Source organism: Camelus ferus, chromosome 8 (genome assembly GCF_009834535.1).
Source record: "Camelus ferus isolate YT-003-E chromosome 8, BCGSAC_Cfer_1.0, whole genome shotgun sequence".
Taxonomy (NCBI): domain Eukaryota; kingdom Metazoa; phylum Chordata; class Mammalia; order Artiodactyla; family Camelidae; genus Camelus; species Camelus ferus.
The window spans coordinates 74,577,698-74,584,445 of record NC_045703.1 but is presented as its reverse complement, the minus strand read 5'-3'; positions in this window follow the sequence as shown (position 1 = coordinate 74,584,445).

The following is a 6,748-nucleotide window of genomic DNA, read 5'->3' as shown; positions in this document are numbered from 1 at the left end:
CACAAAGTTTATTTCAGTTGCAAAATCCATTCCTTACATATATATGGGGAGGTACTAGCTCCAAATCGGTTTTACTGTGAAAACTGCAGGAACTTCAAACCGGCACTAGGAAACAGACTGAGAAACTAGAGTAAAAGTTTCTCCTGAAACCCGTTCCCTTTGTGCTAGGTGAACGAACGTCTCTCCACATGCTCAGTTCTGAGAGATAAGTGTGTGTGAAAGCCGTCCTTCACCTAGCTTGTTGGGAACACAAAGATTCTTTTCAGTTTCTAACTACACTCCATACATATATACGGGGATGTACGAGCACCAACTGGGGCTTACAGTGAAAACTGCAGGAACTTCAAACCGGCAATAGGAAACAGACTGAGAAACCAGAGTAACAGTTTCTCCTGCAAACCGTTTCCTTTGTGCTAGATGAACGATCGTCTCTACACATGCTCAGTTCTGAGAGATATGTGGGTGTGAAAGCCGTCCTTCACCATGCTTGTTGGGAACACAAAGTTTCTTTTCACATGCAAATTCCACTCCATACATATATATGGGGAGTTACGAGCTTCAACTCTGTTTTACAGTGAAAACTGCAGGAAATTCAATACCGGGCACTAGGAAACAGACTGAAGAAACCAGAGTAAAAGTTCTCCCTTACAACCCGTTTCCCTTTGTGCTAGATGAACGAATTCTCTCCACATACTCAGTTCTGAGAGATAAGTGTGTGTGAATGCCGTCCTTCACCTAGCTTGTTGGGAACACAAAGTTTCTTTTCACTTGCAAACTCCAATCCATACATACATATGGGTAGGTCCGAGCTCCAAATCGGTTTTACACTGAAAAATGCATGTAGATCAAACCGGCACAAAAAACAGACAAAGAAACCAGAGTAAAAGTTTCTTGAAAGCCGTTCCCTTTGTGCTAGATGAACGAACGTCTCTCCACATGCTCATTTCTGAGAGATAAGTGTGTGTGAAAGCCGTCCTTCACCTAGCTTGTTGGGAACACAAAGTTACTTTTCATTGCAAAATCCATTCCTTACATATATATGGGGAGGGTACTAGCTCCAAATCGGTTTTACTGTGAAAACTGCAGGAACTTCAAACCGGCACTAGGAAACAGACTGAGAAACTAGAGTAAAAGTTTCTCCTGAAACCCGTTCCCTTTGTGCTAGGTGAACGAACGTCTCTCCACATGCTCAGTTCTGAGAGATAAGTGTGTGTGAAAGCCGTCCTTCACCTAGCTTGTTGGGAACACAAAGATTCTTTTCAGTTTCTAACTACACTCCATACATATATACGGGGATGTACGAGCACCAACTGGGGCTTACAGTGAAAACTGCAGGAACTTCAAACCGGCAATAGGAAACAGACTGAGAAACCAGAGTAAAAGTTTCTCCTGCAAACCGTTTCCTTTGTGCTAGATGAACGATTGTCTCTACACATGCTCAGTTCTGAGAGATATGTGGGTGTGAAAGCCGTCCTTCACCTAGCTTGTTGGGAACACAAAGTTTCTTTTCACTTGCAAATTCCACTCCATACATATATATGGGGTGTTACTAGCTCCAACTCTGTTTTACAGTGAAAACTGCAGGAAATTCATACCGGCACTAGGAAACAGACTGAGAAACCAGAGTAAAAGTTTCCCTTACAACCCGTTTCCTTTGTGCTAGATGAACGAATTCTCTCCACATACTCAGTTCTGAGAGATAAGTGTGTGTGAATGCCGTCCTTCATCTAGCTTGTTGGGATCACAAAGTTTCTTTTCACTTGCAAACTCCATCCATAAATATATATGGGTAGGTCCGAGCTCCAAATCGGTTTTACAGTGAAAAATGCATGTAGATCAAAACGGCACAAGAAACAGACCGAGAATCAGAGTAAAATTTCACCTGCAAACCGTTCCATTTGTGCTAGATGAACGGACGTCTCTCCACATGCTCAGGTCTGAGAGATAAGTGTCTGTGAAAGCCATCATTCAACTAGCTTGTTGGGAACACAAAATTTCTATTCAGATGCAAACTCCATTCCATACATATATATAGCGTAGTAGCAGCTTCAACTCGGTTTTACAGTGAAAACTGCAGGAAATTCAAACCGGCACTATTAAACAGACTGAGAAACCGGAGTAAAATTCTCTCTAGCAAACCGTTTCATTTGTGCTAGATGAACGAACGTCTCTCCACATGCTCAGTTTTGAGAGATATGTGTGTGTGAATGCCGTCCTTCACCTAGCTTGTTGGGAACACAAAGTTTCTTTTCAGTTGCAAAATCCAATCCTTACATATATAAGGGGAGGTACGAGCTCCAAATCGGTTTTACAGTGAAAACTGCAGGAACTTCAAACCGGCACTAGGAAACACACTGAGAAACTAGAGTAAATGTTTCTCCGGCAACCCGTTCCCTTTGTGCTAGATGAACGAATGTCTCTCCACATTCTCATTTCTGAGAGATAATTTTGTGTGAATGCCGTCCTTCACCTTGCTTGTTGGGAATACAAAGTTTCTTTTCAGTTGCTAACTACACTACATACATATATACGGGGATGTACGAGCTCCAACTCGGGTTTCCACTGAAAACTGCAGGAACTTCAAACGGGCACTAGGAAACAGACTGAGAAACCAGAGTAAGAGTTTCTCCTGCAAACATTTCCTTTGTGCTAGATGAATGATCGTCTCTAAATATGCTCTGTTCTGAGAGATAACTGTGTGTGAAAGCCGTCCTTCACATAGCTTGTTGGGAACACAAAGTTTCTTTTCACTTGCCAACTCCACTCCATACATGTATATGGGGAAGTACTAGCTCCAATTCGGTTTTACAGTGAAAACTGCAGGAACTTCCTACCGGCACTAGGAAACAGACTGAGAAACCAGAGTAAAAGTTACTCCTGCAACCCGTTCCCTTTGTGCTTGATGAACTAACGTCTCCAACGTGCTCAGTTCTGAGAGATTAGTGTGTGTGAAAGCCGTACTTCACCTAGCTTGTTGGGAACACAAAGATTGTTTTCAGTTGCAAACTCCTCTCCATACATATATATGGGGAGTTACGAGCTCCAACTCGGTTTTACAGTGAAAACTGCAGGAACTTCAAACCGGCACTAGGAAAAATACTGAGAAACCAGAGTAACAGTTTCTCTTGTTACCCGTTCCATTTGTGCGAGATGAACGAACGTCTATCCACATGCTCAGTTCTGAGAGATAAGTGTGTGTGAAAGCCTTCCTTCACCTAGCTTGTTGGGAACCCAAAGATTCTTTTCAGTTGCAAACGCCACTCCATACATATATATGGGGAGGTACTAGCTCCAACTCGGTTTTACAGTGAAAACTGCAGGAACATCAAACCGGCACTAGGAAACACACTGAGAAACCAGAGTAAAAGTTTCTCCTGCAAAACATTCCCTTTGTGCTTGATTAACGAACGTCTCTCCACATGCTCAGTTCTGAGGGAAAAGTGTGTGTGAATGCCGTCCTTCACCTAGCTTGTTGGGAACACAAAGATTCTTTTCAATTTCAAACTCCAATCCATACATATATATGGGGAGGTACTTGCTCCAACACAGTTTTACAGTGAAAACTGCAGGAACTTCATAGCAGCACTAGGAAACATACTGAGAAACCAGAGTAAAATTTCTCCTACAACCTGTTCCATTTGTGCTTGATGAACGAACGTCTTTCCACATGCTCAGTTCTGAGAGATAAGTGTGTGTGAAAGCTATCCTTCAATTAGCTTGTTGGGAACTCAAAGTTTCTTTTCAGTTGCAAACTCCTCTCCATACATATATATGGGTAGGTACGATCTCCAAGTCGATTTTACAGTGAAAACTCTAGGAACTTCAAACCGGCACTAGGAAACAGACTGAGAATCCAGAGTAACAGTTTCTCCTGCAATCCGTTTCCTTTGTGCTAGATGAACGAACGTCTCTCCACAAGCTCAGTTCTGAGAGATAAATGTGTGTGAAAGCCGTCCTCCACTTTGCTTGTTGGGAACACAAAGTTTCTTTTAACTTGCTAACCCCACTCCATACATATATATGGGGAGGTACGAGCTCCAACACGGTTTTTACAGTGAAAACTGCAGGAACTTCAAACCGGCACTAGGAAACAGACTGAGAAACCAGAGTAAAAGTTTCCCTGCAAGCCGTTCCCTTTGTGCTAGATGAACGAACGTCTCTCCTCATGCTCAGTTCTGAGAGATAAATGTGTGTGAAAGCCGTCCTTCACATAGCTTGTTGGGAACACAAAGTTTCTTTTCAGTTGCAAACTCCACTCCATACATATATATGGGGAGGTACTAGCTCCAAAACAGTTTTACAGTGAAAACTGCAGGAACTTCATAGCAGCACTAGGAAACATACTGAGAAACCAGAGTAAAATTTCTCCTACAACCTGTTCCATTTGTGCTTGATGAACGAACGTCTTTCCACATGCTCAGTTCTGAGAGATAAGTGTGTGTGAAAGCTATCCTTCAATTAGCTTGTTGGGAACTCAAAGTTTCTTTTCAGTTGCAAACTCCTCTCCATACATATATATGGGTAGGTACGATCTCCAAGTCGGTTTTACAGTGTAAAGTCTAGGAACTTCAAACCGGCACTAGGAAACAGACTGAGAAACCAGAGTAAAAGTTTCTCCTGCAAAAAGTTTCCTTTGTGCTAGATGAACGAACGTCTCACCACATGCTCAGTTCTGAGAGATAAGTGTGTGTGAAAGCCGTCCTTCACCTAGCTTGTTGGGAACACAAAGTTTCTTTTCACTTGCAAACTCCTCTCCATACATATAAATGGGGAGCTACTAGCTCCCACTCGGTTTTACAGTGAAATCTGCAGGAACTTCAAACCGGCACTAGGAAACAGACTGAGAAACCTCAGTAAAAGTTTCTTGCAAGCCGTTCACTTTGTGCTAGATGAACGAACGTCTCTCCACATGCTCAGTTCTGAGAGATAAATGTGTGTGAAAGCCGTCCTTCACCTAGCTTGTTGGGAACACAAAGTTTCTTTTCAGTTGCAAAATCCATTCCTTACATATATATGGGGAGGTACTAGCTCCAAATCGGTTTTACTGTGAAAACTGCAGGAACTTCAAACCGGCACTAGGAAACAGACTGAGAAACTAGAGTAAAAGTTTCTCCTGAAACCCGTTCCCTTTCTGCTAGGTGAACGAACGTCTCTCCACATGCTCAGTTCTGAGAGATAAGTGTGTGTGAAAGCCGTCCTTCACCTAGCTTGTTGGGAACACAAAGTTTCTTTTCAGTTTCTTACTACACTCCATACATATATACGGGGATGTACGAGCACCAACTGGGGCTTACAGTGAAAACTGCAGGAACTTCAAACCGGCAATAGGAAACAGACTGAGAAACCAGAGTAACAGTTTCTCCTGCAAACCTTTTCCTTTGTGCTAGATGAACGATCGTCTCTACACATGCTCATTTCTGAGAGATATGTGTGTGTGAATGCCGTCCTTCAACTAGCTTGTTGGGAACACAAAGTTTCTTTTCAGTTGCAAACTCCACTCCATACATATATACGGGGAGGTACTAGCTCCAACTCGGTTTTACAGTGAAAACTGCAGGAACTTCAAACCGGCACTAGGGAACAGACAAAGAAACCAGAGTAAAAGTTTCTCCTGCAACCCGTTCCCTTTGTGCTAGATGAACGAACGTCTCTCCACATGCTCAGTTCTGAGAGATAAGTGTGTGTGAAAGCCGTCCTTCACCTAGCTTGTTGGGAACACAAAGTTTCTTTTCACTTGCAAACTCCACTCCATACATATAAATGGGGATCTACTAGCTCCAACTCGGTTTTACAGTGAAATCTGCAGGAACTTCAAACCGGCACTAGGAAACATACTGAGAAACCAGAGTAAAAGTTTCTCCTGCAAGCCATTCCCTTTGTGCTAGATGAACGAACGTCTCTCCACATGCTAAGATATGAGAGATAAATGTGTGTGAAAGCCGTCCTTCACCTATCTTGTTGGAAACACAAAGTTTCTTTTCAGTTGCAAAATCCTTTCCTTACATATATATGGGGAGGTACTAGCTCCAAATCGGTTTTACAGTGAAAACTGCAGGAACTTCAAACCGGCACTAGGAAACAGACTGAGAAACTAGAGTGAAAGTATCTCCTGAAACCCGTTCCCGTTCTGCTAGGTGAACGAACGTCTCTCCACATGCTCAGTTCTGAGAGATAGATGTGTGTGAAAGCCGTCCTTCACCTAGCTTGTTGGGAACACAAAGTTTCTTTTCACTTGCAAACTCTCTCCATACATATAAATGGGGAGCTACTAGCTCCAACTCGGTTTTACAGTGAAATCTGCAGGAACTTCAAACCGGCACTAGGAAACAGACTGAGAAACCTCAGTAAAAGTTTCTTGCAAGCCGTTCACTTTGTGCTAGATGAACGAACGTCTCTCCACATGCTCAGTTCGAGAGATAAATGTGTGTGAAAGCCGTCCTTCACCTAGCTTGTTGGGAACACAAAGTTTCTTTTCAGTTGCAAATCCATTCCTTACATATATATGGGAGGTACTAGCTCCAAATCGGTTTACTGTGTAAACTGCAGGAACTTCAAACCGGCACTAGGAAACAGACTGAGAAACTAGAGTAAAAGTTCTCCTGAAACCCGTTCCCTTTCTGCTAGGTGAACGAACGTCTCTCCACTATGCTCAGTTCTGAGAGATAAGTGTGTGTGAAAGCCGTCCTTCACCTAGCTTGTTGGGAACACAAAGTTTCTTTTCAGTTTCTAACTACACTCCATACATATA